Source organism: Pezoporus occidentalis, unplaced genomic scaffold (assembly GCF_034315485.1).
Source record: "Pezoporus occidentalis ecotype Australia unplaced genomic scaffold, CSIRO_AGI_Poc_V1 ctg81, whole genome shotgun sequence".
In the NCBI taxonomy this organism is placed as follows: Eukaryota; Metazoa; Chordata; class Aves; order Psittaciformes; family Psittacidae; genus Pezoporus; species Pezoporus occidentalis.
The window spans coordinates 2,818,287-2,836,811 of NW_026916170.1; the positions used below are offsets into that span (position 1 = coordinate 2,818,287).

The 18,525-nt window shown below is 38.7% G+C and overlaps 1 protein-coding gene across 6 annotated transcripts in view; it reads left to right on the forward strand.

Moving 5' to 3' along the window:
- TBL1X (transducin beta like 1 X-linked) overlaps positions 1-18,525 on the forward strand; it is a 193,253-nt gene that overhangs the window by 41,469 nt on the left and 133,259 nt on the right. For 3 of the 6 annotated variants that reach the window (XM_062603635.1, XM_062603639.1, XM_062603636.1), the window contains exon 2: positions 12,411-12,482. The exons of 2 other annotated variants lie outside the window; for them this stretch is intronic. The gene's annotated coding sequence lies outside the window, so the exon portion shown is untranslated. Of the gene's footprint in view, positions 1-1,580; positions 1,697-12,410; positions 12,483-18,525 lie in introns of those variants that run through there. One more of the 6 variants, XM_062603637.1, reaches the window with a different exon arrangement.

Here is an 18,525-nt window from a genome sequence, read left to right on the forward strand (position 1 = left end):
GAATCTGTTCAAGTGTGTTGTGATTTTAAAAACCTGTTTCTTTCATGCTAACATCAAAACCAAACAGTGCTTAGATATAGATAATTCAATATTTTCAGATCAAGCACCATAAGGCAGCAACACAAACTTCTTTAATTTAGTCTCATAACTGTTTATCATCCCTGGCCAGTACAGGTAATTTACTGTAAATCACTTTAATTCTTGTCCTTCCTGATAACACTGAACCACATTGTCAGTTTGAAACACTGCCTGCTCATTTTTGCTTGCAAACTGCAGTGTTTCTTTTACCATGTATGCACATGAAGATTTCAGTATATGTATATATGCAACCTGTATGCCTTGTTTGCAAATGTATCTTGGCATATGTGTTTTCCAGCTAGGAATATAAATGAATTTTGCTGGTAGGACCTTACAAGAGGTACAAGCATTTGTATTTAAATAAAAATAATTTCTGAAGTCTTCTTGAAATCGTGCTGGTTTTCTCAACAGATATTCCATATTGGAAATAAAAAACACACTTCTGTTTTACCAGATTTATGAACTCTGAAATTTTAATGTATAAATAGTATTTATGTAGATCCAAACTGCAGACATCAGGAGATAGTTATCCTGGTTTTCAGATTACTCAACTGAATTTTACAGAGCAAGTCAAAAATGCACTTGGCTAAAAGTGTGTGTATTTCATATGCTGTGTGTCATAGACTAAGAACCAGAATTATGCCTGATACTCATCTAGGATTTCAGTAAAGTATAACCTTTGCCATTATCAAAACCAAAAGGGCCAAATTGATACATTCACATCTTGCCACTGAGTGCACATGGCACAGAGGACAGAAAATTATCTTTACAGCCTGGGGCAAATTGTACTACTGCAGATTAATAAAATGCAGGGTGTTACTGCAGCTTCATATGAGATGGGTCATCATCAGGCTTGGCATCGCTGGCTGTATGGTGGCTTTTTCATGTTTTCAGTTGCAAAGAAAAAGACGTGCTTAAACCACCTTGGAGTTATTTTTTCCCCACTGCTGGGCAGTTAGCTAACTGTGAAGAATATCTACTGCTTGTTGTAACTGACTCAGCTCAGCTGACCAGCGGTAACATGCTAGGTCATGTCAATTCAGTTGTTCGTGTTCCATACCTTCTTTCAATGATGCATGAAAGTGCTCTGGAAATGTAAATATCTAGAAGGTATTCATATTTCATCTGTAGAAGTGATGTAGTGGGTTATATGAGTCTGCAATTTCTGTAAGGTAATGCTTGAGGCTTTTCACAGCTCCACTCTCATTTTAGTGAAGCAGTGTTACTGACTTTTACACACAAGGCAGTAGCAGTAGTCATCCCATCTGCCTTATATATTCGTAAGCTTTTTCATTTACCAAGAAGTTCATCTGTGGAGAACAGCTTATGCTACAGATCTAAATGGGAAATGGTTAAGGTATACATGGGATAACGGGCAAAAAAGAGAAACCAAGTTCAAGTATAACTAGGATATTTATTTTCTGAGAAGTGGTAATGTATTGCTTGACTAAAATACTTGTTTTATTTACAGAAAAAGACTCTTATGACTTAGCTTGGGATGGTTCTGGCTCTGCTAGCTGTTGGAAGAAAAAGCTTTTTTTTTTGGAATGTGACTACAGAACATGCATGGAATTTCATGCAAGCAAGAGATCCTGAGCTTTACGGGAAAATAATTCATGTTCTGTCTAGTTCAAGTAATGTTCATGTTCTAGGTAATCTTTTCACAAAGACAGGTTTTTATTAATACCATTAGAAGTATTATATCATGACTGTGAAATTAACACTATGATGCGAGTAGCTGCAACACACTACCTTGTGTAGGAACTGCCAAGCTGTTTGCTTGGTACCAGTCAGCTCCTTTGTCCATCATTATTTGAATTTGTGCTCTTGCAATTTTAGATATTTTCTTTTTGTCTCTGTTGTAAGCTGTCGCTTTCAGTGTGACCTGAACTTTATAACAAGAAGATCATTCAGATTATGTATTCAGAATCCTGAAATGTTTTTCAGGAAAATAATCAGTGTAAACACGAGCTTTGGTAGAAGTGGTTATAACTGAGCAGCTTTTGCTGTGGCAGGTAAGAGCAAATACGTGCAAGAGAGGGTGGCCTAGCACCTGGAAGCTTATTTAGGTGGGATCATCGCAAAAAAAGATACTTTCGTTATCAGCTGAGGACATGAAGATGAAAGCAAGCAGTAGGGAGGCAACCCCTCTGTCAAGGTAGGTGGAGGTTTGGCCTTTCTGGGTATCTTCAGTGTGGTTTCTTATCAGGCTAATGCAATTGCATGGTACAGGGGAGCAGCGGCCATCTATAACCATCCATTTAGAAATAGCTTTAGAGTGCAGGCACAGGCATGGAGTAACAGGAGTACCCTTGTTACTGTACGCTGTGTAGTTCGTCTGTTTGCTGCTAGTGTTTGGAGGTGCATATTTAGGATGAAGAACAAGAAAGTCTCAGTTGCTCATTCAGCTCTGCAAGACCCCAGTGTCTGGTCTCAGATAGGTCACGTTAGTCTTTATCTTGATATGCAGATCTTTAAAATGGGAAGAACATCTGTTGACATCATAGGATGTTGTGTAGATAATTTAATGGTTGTAGCGGTCTGGATTAGTAAAGTGCTGTGATAATGCCACTATGATGGCTCTAAACCACCAGTATGATGTAGCTGTGAAAAAGGCTAATGTGCTTCTATGATGCATTAGACATGATATTTTTGTAGAGAGAGGGAGAAATGCTAATAACATTTCAGAGAGCCTTCTTGAGACCTTAATTGGAATATTGTGTCCGACACTCTTCCCTTGCAGGGAACAGAAAGATGGATTTAAATTGGAGCAGGTGCAAAGACAGATTACAAGGCTGATCAGAGTTAGAGAGTGTTTATTTTTCAAAGAGCAAATTAGAAAGCTTTTGTCATTCTTGGTATACTCAAAGGTGGAGAAGTGATAAAGTTATTCTTTGTAAATAAATTTATGGGTACACATTGATGAGAAATGTTTCAGCTAAAGTGTAACCAATTTTTCTGGTATTGATATTATAAATTCATCGTGAATGAATGTAGATAGGAAATTATAAGAACTTTTCTTCTCATTTCTTTTGGATATGACAGTGGGGCAAAGAACCTGAACAGTTTTAAGCCTGAGTCCAGTAAGCTGCACAGGAATTTTTATTCTAGAACGACTATAGAAAGTTAAGTGGATGAATCTTTGGATTTGAAGCATTGAGGTCTCCAAGGGGTCTAAAGGGAGACTGAAACTATTCATTTTCATTAATTTGGCACTAACAACATGCTTCAGCATTTCCAGTGTTTTTGCTGCACTTCTCCCAGAGCCTTTAATTACAAGTTATCTTATTTTCTGTTCTACTGCCCATCTTCTCACATTTGCCATGGAACCGATTGCAGGATCTGGGATCAGGAATGAATGGCTCTTCCTTGGGAAATAGGATAAAATAGGTATATTTATCTGTTTTTGATGTGTGATCCACTTCCTGTGATTGTTTAGAAGAAGTTCTTACTTGGCAATTGTTAAAAAAATACGGAGTTATTGCAAAGACATACATGTTTCCATGTCTTCCTCTATGGTCATCTGTAATTATAGCCTCTTCTATAGCTGTTTTGCCTTTTTTAGGACATTGAGAAGCATTTTGTGGTGTTTAGGGTGCATGGAAGCAGACATCTGATGCAAACTTCAGAACTGAACATTGTGAATCACGTGGTTGCCTGCAGTTGCGCATCCATCCCGAGGGACCATCCCGTGTCTCTGAACTGTACTGAGGCACATGGTGAAATGTCGTGCTGGTGATCCAGACAATGTGTTGTATTCTTCCTGCTGCTCAAACTTTGCTGTTCAGTGCAGATAAGTTTTCCTGTCATGTTGCCTGAAGAATATATGTATTTGCCTCCTGCACCGCAGAAGGGTTGTTCTCAGTGAGTGATGTCTTGCAGTTTGGTTATCCCTCTGCCTTTGCAATGGCAGGATTTCTGTGAGAAAGTGGAATTCCAGGGAAATCAGCACTTCATCATAGGCCTCAGTTTGAAAGGGGAAGTACAGAAGGAAAATGAGATGTGAAATTCTTTCACAGGGTCTAACTTTCTTATTAAATTTAGTAACCAGAATGTGGGCAGGAAGTAGAGGATGATAAAGAGCAGTGCTTCCATTAGGTCGTCTTGTTGTTCAGAAAGCTGTGCGGCTTGAGAGATGCATAGTGTTTATAACACATTCATGGCATAGCTGCTTCCTGGTAAGTGTGCAACAGAAAGAAGTGTTGTTCCTAAATTAGTAAGTGAAAAAGCAGCTGGTAAAGGATGGGCTACAGCTTTCTAGATTCTATTCTGGAGAGGACTTAAAGAGAATGTTTCTTTTCAGTGTTTCATTGGAAGCTCAGATGAAAAAGTAAAATTATCTTTTTGGGGGGTTTTAGGCACAAGGCATATGAAGCCACCAAACATTCAGTTGACTGTGAAAGGAGCCCTGTGCTTTAGGTGACTATTGTCATAATAAAAATTGATTCTGATAGGGAACCACTATACTATAAACCTAAATATTTATAAAATACATTGTCAGGCAGTGGAGAACCCTTAAGAAAATGAGCTAGTGAAGTTAAGGTATTATTCCTGCTTCTGCCAGTAATTTGCTGTGTAGTTTTACACGTGTTATTTGTAAAGGAGACAAATGATTTTGAGTAGCTCATTACTTTTGTAATTGGGGCCAGTTGAACATCACTTCTGTTTTTTCCCATAAAAAAATGCAGCTCTCATTTAGGATGAATTCTGAGTTCAGCAGAGTGTACTTTGCTGGCCAAATTCAATGGTCAGCCGTTTGAAAATGCTAGCCATAATATTTATAGTAAAGTAGACCATTAAAAAAAGAAAAGGGATTTATAATTTACTTTGAGGTCAAACACACACACAAAAAAAAAAACAAACATGCTAGGGAATGCATTTTATTGGAAGGGACTTACATGGTGGTAAGTTGCTTTCCTGTTCAACACCTTACAGATCGTCAATCTGGGGGCAGAAAAAATGCACTGAGACCTTATCTTTCATGGACAACTGTGTGACAGCAACTGCGCTGTTTATATTTAAACCACTGGATTCTCTCTGCTCCTTTCAGGTGGTCTGAAGCAAACTTCTAGTAATGCCCTTCATGATGAGTTCCTATAATTAATGGTTCCTGAAAGTACCAGGCCTCCAGCACCTCCTCTCTCCCACAGCTCTCTGAAGTGTGAAGCTCATGGATGAAAGAAATGTTAAATGTATTGCCTTTAGGCTATACAAAGCATAAACCCAGATAAGTTGTTTGCTGGAAAGTTCTGGAACTTGTCTGTGTGAGCAAGTTAACTAGCATCAGCCAGACTATAATAGCAGTAGTGATTGTGCTAGGATCCTTATTCTAGTAAGAAAGACATTTTGAGGTGAGCTGGATGAAGATTGTTAAGCCAAAAGCTGATTTATTACCACAAAATCCCCCGCAGACTCCTTCATGGAAGAGTTAAACTAGTGCAGTATTTGATTCTGTCACCATTATACTGGCAAATTCTACACGTGGGGAAACCATTAGATGGTAAGAGCAGTTCTTTTCCTTCAGCCTTGAGGGCTTTGGGGAGGCACAGGCATTTGTTAATGTGATGAGATGTGGATGGGGCCATTCTTGGCTTCATATGGGTAATTTCTGGGGGAAAATGGGAGACCTTCATTCGTAGATTATTCTCGTAACCTTTCTGGCAAGGAGGTATGTGTGGGTGAACCAAGTGTCTTTTTCATGTCACTGGTCTATTAGTAATAGTTACAGATATTTACGTTACTGTTACCCTAATTGGCAAACAAAGGCAAACACACTGAATAGGAGAGACTCAGAGTGCCAACTTCTGAGAAATGTCTGGGATCACCAGTGGTAACAGGCTTCTGTGTGAGTTACAGCCATTGGATTATTTAGGTTTTGAAGCCTAGTTTGAGGGCATGATTCATATTGACAGGCCTGCTTCCTCCATGGGATGTGACAGTGGTGGATTTTTAGGGTCAGGCCATAGTGGTGGTGGGAGACAGGGTAACTGAATCTCGTTCTACCTCAACACCACTTGAAAGGCAGTAGATGAATTTGAAGAACAAATGACCATACAACACTAATACATTCATGTGGTGGTTTGAGATCATTTCAGAAGAAATAAAAATAAATACCATCTTACATTATCCTGACACACACCTGAGTGCTTATCAGCAAGATCTAAGTGTTTTGAACATTTTTATTTCCCTGTTGCATTTGGGGTCAAATAAAGATAATTAGATACCACTTTCAGCATTAAAGTGTACTTAACGCAGTGTGGCTCAACAGAAGAATGAGTGATTTATTTGCAAATACTGTGTTCATTAATAATATAAAATTAAGTATCAATTCAATATATTGGGCACACAAAAGTGCTGTTGAAAGGCTGCCTTGTCATAGTCTATATTATCTGTCATTTGTTATTTAAATATAAGTATTTCAGATAAATAATACAGTATCTGAAAGGTGGGTTTGGTTTTTTTTTCTTCTTAGTTTCAGTATTGGAAGAATCAAGATGTACTAGAAATGCCAATTTAGCAGACACCTTCTAGCACTAAATCATTCATCTATACTCAGTAAATCAAATATACTGTTATTAAATAGCCACTCCGTAATAGTGTCACATCATAGGAGGGGTATGTGCTTCCTTCACTGGCTGTACATCATTTCAGCAGAGGTTGAGATTTTTAAATCAAGAAGATTCAGTTGCACAGCTTTTATTACAGGCTGTGAGGATCCTGAGGCTTAAACTTAGTATGTGAATATTTAATTCTGAGGAGAGGCTGCCTCCTTTTCCCTCCCAGGTGGGCATTCACTCCTGTTCTCTTACCGGCACTTGCAAACACAGGCACACACTGGTCAGCCTCCTGACTTTAAGCACATTGGAGGATTCAGGAACAGACCCCATTAGTTGTTTGGGAGGAGTCAGTTATGAGCAGCAGCAGGGCATAAAGGTAGACAAGAAAGAACTGAGATCGCTGTGGTCACCCTGAAGGGATGAGGTTAGAATCATAGGATGGTTAGGGTTGGAAAGGACCTTAAGATCATCTAGTTCCAACCCCCCTGCCATGGGCAGGGACACCTTACACTAAATCATATCACCCAAGGCCTTGTCCAACCTGGTCTTGAACACTGCCAGGGTTGGAGCATTCACAACCTCCCTGGGCAACCCATTCCAGTGCCTCACCACCCTCACAGGAAAGAACTTCCTCCTTATATCTAACCTGAACTTCCTGTGTTTAAGTTTGAACCCCTTACCCCTTGTCCTGTCACTACAGTCCCTAATGAAGAGTCCCTCTTCAGCATCCTTGTAGGCCCCCTTCAGATACTGGAAGGCTGCTATGAGGTCTCCATGCAGCCTTCTCTTCTCCAGGCTGAACAGCCCCAACTTCCTCAGCCTGAGGTTGCATTTGATGGAAGAGAAGTCTGGATCTCCTGCTCTCCTAGAGAAAAGGAGTGATGTGACTGAAGGTGGTTTTATCATCATGAGAAAGTGAAGTATAGTGGCTCAGAATAAAAAAAATGAAGAAAAGCTATGTAACTATTTGCACTATTTAGAAATAGTGCAGATGAGAAAGAAATACAGTGCTTAAGCACAGGGGAGTTTATCAGCACATGAAGCAAAATGGCATGTAAAGTGTGCCATAGAAGTGTCACATGTATTTGAGTGAGGTGGGGCTGGAAGAGGGAATAATACTGAGATTAAGCTCAGGATAACAATCAAAACCAGCTCTGGTTTTAAATCCAGTGTGACCCTTCTAGGTGTTTAATTTATAAATCTCAAAATTGCAAAGATAATGTGAAAGATTAAATTAAAGCTTTCACTTAACGCTGATTTAGTATTTTGCTTTACATTCAGCAATACTGGACTGTATTGAAGCTAAGGAAAAGCTCCTGCAGCATTTGCAGAACATGTGGGTTATGCAAAGTACTGATCATACTGTGTAGAAAGGCAACTGCATTCTTCATGATTTGAAACTTGGGTTGTGTTTCAGTGAGGAAATTATGGGGGAAAGGAAGAAATACAGGGAGATGAATGAAAGAGGAGGAGTTGTGTGAGACAGGAGAATGTATAAAATATGGGAAAAGAAGAAATAAAGTAGAAGGGCAGGTAAATAGGAGAGCTGACAGGTTTAGACAGGTTTAGGATACTGCTATGCAAATCCATGTGAAGAACAATCCTATGGCTAGCTGTTAGTTTTCGTTGATACCAAGTAGCTGAGATCACCTGACCTATACTAATCTGTATTAAGGTTTATATGACCTTTTCAAAAGGTGACTGTTACAAATAAGGCTAAAGTCATGAGGTAATCAAAAGAACTGTTTTTGTATATTCAAAGGTGGGAAGAATGTTCCTAACTTAATTGTCAACATACTTGAATTTATTCTATGCTTCTGATTTCTGTTTGTGTTGCTTTCATTCATATTCTGTTACCAGTTCATACTGGTAACAAACCCTATTGTTACCAATTCAAATATTGAAACTATTCTAAAAATAGGACTTATTCAACAATTAAATGTCTTTAATTTGCTTGCCTCTCCCAGCTTGTTTGCTGATGATACCAACTGAGTAGGGAAGTGGATACCTTGGAAGGGAGAGCCACCCCGCAGGATGATCTGGCTAGGCTGGAATAGTGGGCTAACAAGAACATTATGAAGTTCAATAAGGACAAGTGTAAGGTCTTGCACCTGGGAAAACGCAGTCTGGGAGTGCAGCAGAGGCTGGGATCTACCCAGATGGACAGCAGCTCTGTGGAAAGGGACCTGGCTGCCCAGGGAGGCAGCAAGCTGGTATGAGTGAACAGTGTGCTGCTGCAGCAAAGGAGGCCAACAGGATGCTGGTTGCATCAACAAGGGCATCACCAGCACAGGCAAAGATGTCATTATCCCACTCAGTGCTTGTCAGGCCACACCTGGAATAATGTTCAGTTTTGGTTCTCTCTATACAAAAGAGATGTGGACAGGCTGGAGAGGGTCCAGAGAAAGGCCACAAAGATGATCAAAGGACTCGGAAGCCTGATTTACGAGGAAAGGCTGAGAAGTGAGTTTGTTCAGCCTTGAGAAAAGGCAAGACCTCGGCACCATGTTCCAGTATTTAAAGGGTCGCATTAAAGAAGATGGAGACTCCCCTTCTAAGAGGAGTCACATGGAAAGATGAGAGTTAATGGGCACAAATTATTCCTGGGAAGGTTCTGGTTGGACACAAGAGGGAAGTTTTTACAATAAGAACAGCCATCCCCAGGGAGGTGGTGGATTCCCCAGTGTTGGACATTTTTAAGATTTGACTGAACAGGGTGTTGGGACATCTTGCCTAGGTCATCCTTTGGCTAGAAAGGTTAGATCAGATGATCCTTGAGGTCCCTTCCAACCTAGTATTCTGTGATTGCATAAAATAATTTTAAATTCAGTCTTAACACCCTCAGGCTCCCTCCCCTTCCCTCTGCACTCCCTCTTTCCACCCAAAAAGAAAAGAAGAAAAAAAAGAGTGGGGAGGATGCTTGAGAAAAGACAGGAAAGTATCTTTGGTTGGTGCATACTTTCTGGGGAAAATAGGTAAAGGTATGCTATCATCTGCTTTTGTCCAGTGGAATGAAGATAAGCAAACTTACCCTTGGTAAACAGTGCCAAGAAAACCATGTTCTTTATTAAAAAAACATTTCTCCCCCCTCCCCCAATCCTTAATATATTTGACTGAATTAAGGGCTGTTTTGTCTTCACAAAGAATGGCTTAAAGAAGTAATGGTAACTGTGTTAACTGAAATGTAGCATGATTGAGATTTAGGCTCTAACTTTATTTGGGTTCCTTGCAGAATGATTAAAAAAAGATATTTGAAAGAGTAGATGGTGTTAATCTAACATCAAGACTGATGTCTCTACAGTCCACCAAGCCTTCATGCAGCTGCCTTGACATCTAAATATGTAGGTTTCTGGTTTTTGATAGTGAGGGATTTATGTGCCTGAAATTCTGCTTCTGCACAGACAGGTCCGGTGGTTTGGCTTGTCTTCTGACCAAGTCCTTCTGGGATCCTGAAATTAAATGTTTCTTCTCATTAGCCCTTGTACAAATCTCTTTAACGCTCATCATTAGAAGGGAGTTCAGCACAAAGTGTAGCAGCCATAGCAGGATTGGCAATGATACAGCTTGGATGAGGAGGAGAAGTGGCCAAGTTTTGAGGGAGACTCTGAATATCTGTATTGAACAAGATGGAGCTTCTCCTTTTCAACAGTTACTGTCTTCAAAAGAGCTGGAAATTAATCCAAGCTCAGAAAGCTGTCTTGAATGACGTTAGAGTTACAGAGATCAAGCACTGCAAAGCTGTGAAAATGAAGAATTATGGTTGTCTAGAGTATGTGAACTGAGCTCCCTTGGACATATGCATTGTGTAATAGTTTTACGTTATGCAGTCTTAGAATTGTACTCTTTTCACTGGACCAGAAGTTTATGAAGACTATGCGAAAAAGGAGACAGATCTTTGAAAACTTGTTTTTATTTGCTGTAGAAACATGGAGACAGGTAGTGTAGGGGGTAAAGTGCTACAAGAAAGGAGAGATGTGTTGCCTAGTTAAGACAGATGAATACAGCTTCCCTAGATAATTAAAGTATTATATAAGGCTAGGTACTCCGATAAATGACTTTTAGGAATCTCTGGTTGAACACTGAAGTTTGTAATGTTCCTAATTCAAAAGTTTTGTTCTTTTAAGTTCTCAGATCATATGGGGATCATACGACATACTTTGTAGAGACTGCAATCTGTAGTTATCCTGAGAGCACCAAAGAAGCACTCTGTGTGAGAATGAGCGTTTCTGTCCTCAGAGTGCTGCTCTGAGAAAGCACAGAATAACCTGGAGTAGATAAAGTGTAGAGGTGTGCTGTGAATGTATGTAATTCAGTTAATGTGTAGATTTTCAGTACTCACTTCTAGCCACTGAATGAGGTTGGGGCCCTCTGGAAGAAAATTGTGTCGTCTCCTAATAAAAAGCCAGTCAGACTAGATGTGAAAAAGGAGGCCCAATTAACTCCAAATCCTTAAAAAATAAAAACAAAAATTGGGACTTCTGAAGTGCTTTTCTCAAAAATTTGTTAGCTTCCGCCTTGTCAGACTTCTTTCTTATTTTAATGTTTTAGGGTTGTTGAGGGGGTTGATGTTTGTATGTAGCTTGTTGAGTGTTGGTTTTTGTTTGGGGTTTTTTGATTTGTTTGCATTTGTTTTGTTTGTTTTGTTTTTGTGGGTGGTGGTGTTTGTTTTTTTTTTTCCTTTTTCTGTTAAATGGTATGCTTTCCATATATTTATCCTGGGAAAATCTGGATGCAGTATGTAAAGAAAACTTGAAAACCAGGAAGCACAGTTAACAGTCAGTTTTTTAATTTCCATTGACTTCTGGTAGAATCTTCCATGAAAAAATGTACCTTGCTTACTTTTCCAGTTAGATATTTACTTGCGGGATGAAGATGACAAATTATTTTCCTTCAATCTGATGTAACTGTATTTTAGGGGAACTAATTTCATTTTGTCTGGTTATGTTCTGGCCATGGTCAAAGCAACTGCTATTTCAAGAGACTATCTCAATGGTTGTGTTATATGAAATGCAATGCTTCTCTACTCTGTTATTGTTAGATGGGGTGCTCTAAATTAGATGGTCTAATTCTGGAAAATTTGAATGTGTGCAGGTGGACTTTTGTGTCAGCAAAGCCACGCTTACTTAATTGGAGCTCCATATGTCTGAAAAAATTGATTCCATATGCTTGAATAGCACATTTTGAAAATGTTTCTTTAATTCATACTAGTGCCAGGAGAAAGTAGAATAACCTTATTTTTTGAGCTCCTCCTTAACTGACAAGTGCACCTGTACAAAACCCTGCTTTCAATTTCTGAAGTGGTAATTGGGTATGTAGGATTTTCTTGTCACACATTAACAGTTTTAAGGTAGCTTAAATCTGTTGTTAACAAAGTCTTAACTGCGTTGCTCCCTGTTTTATACTCCTAAAAACAAGTGATAAAATACGCGAATCATGCAATCTTACCTTCTACAAGGTGAAATTTACATGAGGTTTCTCACAGAAAACTTTCATTTAAGGTTAACCTATGTCTAATAGACAGAGATACATATACACACACACACACACATATATATGTAGAACTGGTCAAATGAAACCCAGTCTTTTTGCAGGGGTAAAAAAGCTTTGAGTTTGTTTCTGGTTAATCAAATTGATGGGAAATATTAGAAAAGCTGGAGATCTGAATTTTGTAATTGCTGAGAACTGTGGGCTATAAGAATTGATATAATCAAGAGATGAACTTATGAGGAGGTACATAAATTGATATTTTTTTTTTCCTTTTTTTATTGTACACAGGTACCTAAGGATAAAACTGGCCTGAAGGGAAATCTGTGGGAAACTGGGGAGCTTGACTGTTCTTGCACCTAAGTAAGTGAATGCTTAGCTGCAAATCAGCTTTACAGAATGTTAAAACTGTTGAATATTTTTCAGCATCTACATGCCTAATTGTAATCTGTAACTTGAGACAATACCTTGGCTTTTGAATGAAGAAAGACTAGAAGTACTAAGGCTAGCTAAAGGGAGGGAATGTTATATAGAGCCTTCAGGGCTTTTTATTGCTACCCTTAAAGCCTCCGTATAACTAAACGTAGATTACATGCAGGATTTCTTGGTATTTTGGTGGTTCGTCTTTTCAGTTCTTTGAAACTAATTTCTGAGTTTGAGCAACCTCTCTTATTTTTAAAAGTTAAAACATGATCTTGCTGGTTTGTGATCATAATAGCACGCTGAGATGCAGCAGGACTGAAGTAATAGGAAGGCACCAGGTCATGTATGAGGTCATCAGAGGAGGAAGGCTGATCAGACAACCTTTGGAGGCCTAATATGGTTGTCGTGTAAAGGGGGAACTCTAATTTCACATTGTTTGAGACGAGTTTTGTTGGGTTTGTTTCTGTTAAAATAGTCAGATGAGCTTCCATTGAAATAGGACAGAGACAGCTTTTTTTCCATCAGTTTTGACAGGGCATGTGGCAGGCATTGTTGGGTGTCTGGAGGTCTGAAGTGCCAAACCCAGCCTACACAGGGCTGAATGAGCAGATAAGTATAGTATTGCACAAAACATCTTTCTACTAGTAACATATTTTTAATAATGGGCAAGTTAATTGAGTTTTCTGAAACAATTGCCAGAGCTGGAGTCTTTCTTCCTGCTGGCATTTATCATGCTAAAAGAATTATGTTTAGTTTTGGAAGGCTTCGGTTTGTTGAATATCCTTACTGGTATCTACATTATATTTTACAAACTCTACTTATCAGCTGGGAGTCTCTTGATTTAATCTGGTCTAAACTTGTTATCAGTGCATTTTACTCTTAAGTCTGTGCTGTGGTTTAATCATATTCTTGTACTGAATGCATGAACTCATAAATTGCTGTCACGTCACTGTGTAAAAAAGTACATTTCATTTTGCCATAGTATTTACTGTGTTTATCTCTTTGCGATAAAGTATTAGACAAAAAAAGTCTCTCATTGCTTTTAATAATAGAGAGAATTAAATATGTAAGTTAGAACTACGCCAGGCTTTGTGAGCCACACACATAAGACTTTTAATTCATTCAGAAATGCATCATGGCAGCTTTTAGCATTATCATTCTTTGACTTGTAAGTTACATACTGAATCAAAAATAGTGCCCCAGTCTGTATTATAAGTAATTGTTTTCCCATGCATTTGTAGTTCTCACTGAAGTTTTGGTTCCTGCCTTGTCGTACTTACAGTTTTAGGAACTGGGGTCTGTGTACTCGTGAACAGGTGTAAGGTTTATTAAAGGAGAGAAGTTCAGTATTCTTAAATGATAATGACATGTTTTGAAATCAAAATTGGCTCAACAGCTCTGTTTTAAATCCAGCAGGGACCTTTGAGAGAGGCTTTTGTCTCTTTTTTTTAAGTTCTGTACTAACATGCAGCAAGTGTTTTCATTTATTTCCTGTGTTATCAGTCCTACTCTGCATATTTTAGTCTATTGTTTTTGACAGTGATGAAAGACAGGTATTTCCTGACCGTTTGTATTTTGGGTGCTACATAAGCTCAGCTGTTCGTTTTGGGAATATTTTCTTCTCCTGTCTTGTTCCCATTTCCTCATTTGGAAGGCAGCACTAAATTCCAGGTGCAATTGCAGTCTTTTCAGAGTTACAGTTTAAATTTTGTGCTGTGTACATGAGACAGGAGCTTGCCTATACAAAAAAAAAATGTGATCATTCTGCTGGGCTTGAGGATTTTGTATGTGTGGTGACTTCTGCCTTGATAAAGATACCTTGTCAGTGTTAACTTACTTTTTTCTTGAAAATTGTGCTTAGTTGTTGCTTGCAGAAGTCTAGAACCATTGAACGAAGAGATGGGGATATCCAAATTGAATTGTGTAGGCTGTTCCTTTATGAATACAGGATTGACCTCTACTCTAATTCAGGTGTTTTATCCAGTTCATTATTTGCCAGTTGTTGTAGTTACTGCATCACCTACAGATACTCTAATTCAGACTTGAAATTGGGTGCCCTGGGGCAAGATTTTCTCAGTTAAGCGTGGAAATGAACTGGCCTTGTTTTTGAGAGCACCCTGCATGTAGCAGTTTTGTGCCTCCTGTTCTGGAAAGATCAATGGGTTTGTGCAAATCTGCATCTGGGTTTGAAGCAAGATAAAATATATCTGTGACACAACCGTCTCTGCACTGCATTCTGTTCTTTTTTGGTGATTGGTAGGTAATAGTCCATACCATATTTAGAGGGTGAAGTGAAGCCAACTGGTATTCTTGCTACAGCCTGTTGATACTTCAGGGTGAAGCTCTTCAACTTCATTTAGGAGTTAATTTCAGGGAGATTGTGATTATTTTTGTAAAGTATAGTGTATGGTTTCTGAGATTTTAAAGATACCATACACTTTGCTGTTCATAGCTTAGAAGTTGTTGAGGGTTTAAAACCCTTTCTCTCCAGTCTCTCTCACAGTTAAGTTTCTAATTAGAGTTGTATCAATTTAGTATTCACTGAAATCCCCCAAAAGTTGATATTTGATGAGATAATTCCAGGTTTTTTAATCTGATGAGAATTTCTGTTTGAGGATTTTTGTTTTTTTTAATATATATTTTTGAGAAGGATTCTTCATTGTTTGGAAAGTGGTGCCTGAGAAACGGAAAGCTCTAAGTAGCTGCATTTTTAATAAAAGGACCCAAGCATTTATTCAGAAAATTTTATTTATTAAAATAGCTTGTTTTCAGACAGCTAACAGAACTGTAGTTACAGCCCTCCCCCACACTTTCTGTTTGTGAAAGACAGCTTATTTTGATCAGACCTAAAATGTTGATGAAATTATATCTCCTTGTTTTGCCTGGAGCCAAGTGTCACAGCATTTCATTGGTGTTTAGAAAGCTGTATATCACTAAATTTGAAAGGTACCAGAGTTCTGTGGCTGGCCTCAGCATTAAAATATATAGACATTTCTGCTTTATGAAGCTGTAACCAGATAATTCATCACTAGTGGGTATCTGGAGGTAGATGTGAGCTTTTAAAGAACAGTATGTTATACTGCAAATTCCTAAGGAGGGGGAGTGTTTGTTTTTAGGGATTCCTGGAGAGTGGAAGCCTATTATGGTGGTATTGTGCATGTAATAGATCGGGTACTTTGCCTAGGTTGTTGTTGGGGTTTGGTTGGTTGTGGGTTATTTTGTTTGTTTTTTTTTTCTTAAAGGTCTTAAGACCATTCAAAAATTCCATCATAATAAAAATAACAAATTGTGTCCTCTCTAAAAACATAGAGGAGGGTGGAAAACATGCTTTTTTTTTTTTTTTAAAGTGTAATACTCTCAGTACCTATGCAAATAAATGGCAGTGTGTTACACAATTCACATGAACAGCAATGCAGCTGTATTTCTGTTGTCTGCTAAAATAGCAAGGAGTGAGAAGGAAAGAGGGTATGACAAGGGGGATATGTATCGAAGACTGGCATTGTGGTATGAATGAAGTGATGGTGTGGTTTTATTGGGGGCGGGGGACTCATTACAGAAGGCTTCATCTGTTTGCTGCTCTTCGATACTTAGAAAGCCTCTTTAGTGATCCTTTCTGCAAACCAGCTCATACAGTAACTGGAAAAACAGAAGCAATTAGTAGTGTAATCTCAAAGGGGATCTCAAGCTTCACTTTAAGTGCAATGATTAAATCCACTAAAATGATAACCATTGCTGCCAAGAACTCCTGTAATTGGTCACTAATGTATTTTGTTTTAGCAGTCGATAAGTACTGGATTTCATGCATGTAATTAGTAATGCATACACGTTTGGTCAGTAAAATTGAAAACCCCAATAACTCAGTCTAGAGGGGGTGGGAAGGAGTGCAGAGCTGGAGAACTGAAATAGTGCTCTGTTGATAGTACCTAACTAGAACTGTGTGCTTCAATAAAACAAGTGTCCTACTGTGCTGGAATACAAATGGGCTGTCTGTGGCAGGATATAGCAAAGACGTTTGGCAGAGAGGGATTTGAAAGCTTCTGGCATAATGTAATTGAATTGGCCATTTCTTTAAAGATAGAGCAAATTGTTTGCTGGGGCATTCATCATCATAAGGAAGGTCAGACAGCTTGCCAAACATATGATATTCATAATAAAAAGTAAAATGGTGATGCTTATATTTAAACACAAGTCATGTTATCATATTTGTAAAAGCTGGGGAAATGAATGGGAATATTTTTGGTGGTGCTGAGGCATTAGTAATCTAAGTAAGATGGTAATTTAAGAGGGGGAAAGCATATAGTCAGGGAAAAGACCCCCAAGGGGATGCAGTGAGTGAGCAACATATGATCCCCCTGACTTGAGAGGTTAGTAGGTGTTTTGACAGGAGTGTTGCTGCCTCTTTCTTCTGATCACTTAAGGGAAGATAAGCCTGTGTGATCCTGTTTTTTCCCTTTTAGGAAAACAAAGGGAAGAATAACAAAGAAGGACTTAAGCCTTTAAAAGAGACAAAATCTGAATGTTGCTGGGTTGTTAGTTACACTGTGACAGAACAAGATGGTGCAACAACCTGTAGCATATCTGAAATGTTATATGAAATGCTTGGTATTGGTACACTGGGAAACCCCTCTCGAGTCACATCCAGAACGCTGAACATAAATTGCATGATGACAGGAGCTTTGGGCCACACAGTGATGCCTCTGCAAATGAGTAGCTGTTAGCTTTCAGGTTCCAGCACATCTGGGAGACTGGCATTTTGATTTCTTGCACCACTACACCACTGATAGGGTTGGAAATGGGAATCAAAATAATTGGATATATAGATCCCAGCAAATCAGCCAAGAAAGCAGCTGGGCCGGGGAGGGCTGCTCTGAATTCTAAAATGTGCTAGTGCTTTTTTATGAGAGGGTGAGGATGGAAGGAGTAAACCAGAGTGCAGGTGCTTGCCATTTGTATTCAGCACATGTAATAAAATAATTGAATATATGCTTCCTCCTATTAAAGTCTGTTAAAATCAGTAATAAAGCACATTAACATTATATTAAAAAGGAAGCACAATTTTTCAGCTAATATATCTTAGTTACAGTATGCACAGTGTATGGACAGGCAGACTGGGAAGTGGTCTTTTACATTCCAAGGCACTCCTCCTTGCTGGTACAAGACTCTTCCCATCAGTGCATTTTCTGTTACTGTGTCCAGCAGTAGCTTTCCAGCATTCCCACTGGTAGTTTTTTTTTCACATGCCAACAGTTACTCCCCCCCAAAAAAGAATTTCCTGCTAGTCACTCAATATTTTCCATCTAAAAAATCCCCACCAATGTTCCCATTTACCCTTCCTTGAGCTTACATATCAGATAGAAAATGTCTTCCTTTTTCTGCTCTGCTGATTCCTCCTTTAGATATTTGTAAACTCTTACCCCACTCTCTCTTTGCCCCACTTTGCCATTTTTCACCTGTACAAATTTATCTGTCTTCACTCAAAAGTCAGTTCTTCAGGCTTTTGCTTTTTAGAGACACCTTCCCTCACCCTTCATTTAACCAGGAGATTCAGGAGTCCAGGGACTCCTAAATTTATAAAGGATGTGTGTTTTTTTCTGTTAGTATCATTTCTGATGCTTTTCTTCTAAAAAAAAATTCCACTATGCAGCTTGCCTGCCTATAGTGTTTCCTACTTGAGGTATGGCTCAGTGCACTTTTTCCCTTCCTTCCTTTGCTTCCTTATTATGTTTTGCTTTGTTTTGTGGGGTTTTTTGTTTGTTTTTTTGTGTGTGTGTGTGTTTTTTTTGTTGGTTGTTTGGTTTTGGTTGTTTGGTTTTGGTTGGGTTTTTTTTTTGGACCAAACTTGTATCTTGCATTTTCCTAAGTAGTGTATCTTTGTTACTTCTGTTTGTATTTCTGTGTTTTCATTGCATTAAATCCCAAGTCCTTCCCATCTCCAACTTCTACTAGTCAGTGCAAAATAGCCTAGTGGTTTATGTGCATATCT